This window comes from Brassica oleracea, chromosome C3, assembly GCF_000695525.1.
Source record: "Brassica oleracea var. oleracea cultivar TO1000 chromosome C3, BOL, whole genome shotgun sequence".
NCBI classification, from domain to species: domain Eukaryota; kingdom Viridiplantae; phylum Streptophyta; class Magnoliopsida; order Brassicales; family Brassicaceae; genus Brassica; species Brassica oleracea.
In genome coordinates this window covers 60,150,506-60,151,335 of record NC_027750.1, presented here as the reverse complement: position 1 = coordinate 60,151,335, position 830 = coordinate 60,150,506, and positions in this window count along the sequence as shown.

Sequence of the window (830 nt, the reverse complement as noted above, 5' to 3'; positions counted from 1 at the left end):
TTTAATAGAATTTACGACGTAGACTTCAACTGCAGTCTACCTTTGTATAGATTTACAAAGACGTCTACACTTATTATTTAACACCAAAAATTTCTAGTTGGCTCTGACTTGATACACAAAGGCGAACAAAGTGTGTCTTAGCTAACTCGATCAAGTTCGGCACTTGTATATCATTCGTGACATGCATAGGAGGAGTATCCGGAGCCATTTGTTGTAAAATGACGTCTGATAAGGAATATGTTAGCACCACCATCTCGATTTTCTTGTCCAGGCCATAATCTTCTAGTGCCATTTCAAGAAGTTCACCATGTGTAAAACCACCCGACATAAGAAACATTCTCCCTCATTTCTGATTATTGACCACAAACTCCCGTAAAGAGCCTTTCACCACCCATTCTCTGTATACAACAGGTATCTGAGTCATTTCCTGCAAAAAAAATACAGGTTTACATAATCAGCAAAGAAATATTTCATGTTTCATAAAACTATAAACGAAGACTTACAAATACGTCTACAATTATTAGCTAACAATATTGTCAAATCAAATGAATTACACTTTCATAATTATAAAACAGTCTCTTTTCAAAATCACTCAAACCCATTAGGATTAACTAACACACAATGTCAAACAAAAAAAACCTAAAAAAACTTAATGAATAATACACAAATTCACATTTTTATAGATTTTTATATGCAGACTTAATATTCAGTCTCTAAAGATCTAGACGTTCGTTTCAGTTTACAGACGTAGACTGTCAAATAGGTCTACTCTTAGGGTTGGTTTTTGCAATTGACCATTTTACGGGTTGCTTTCTATAGTTGAAAAAAAG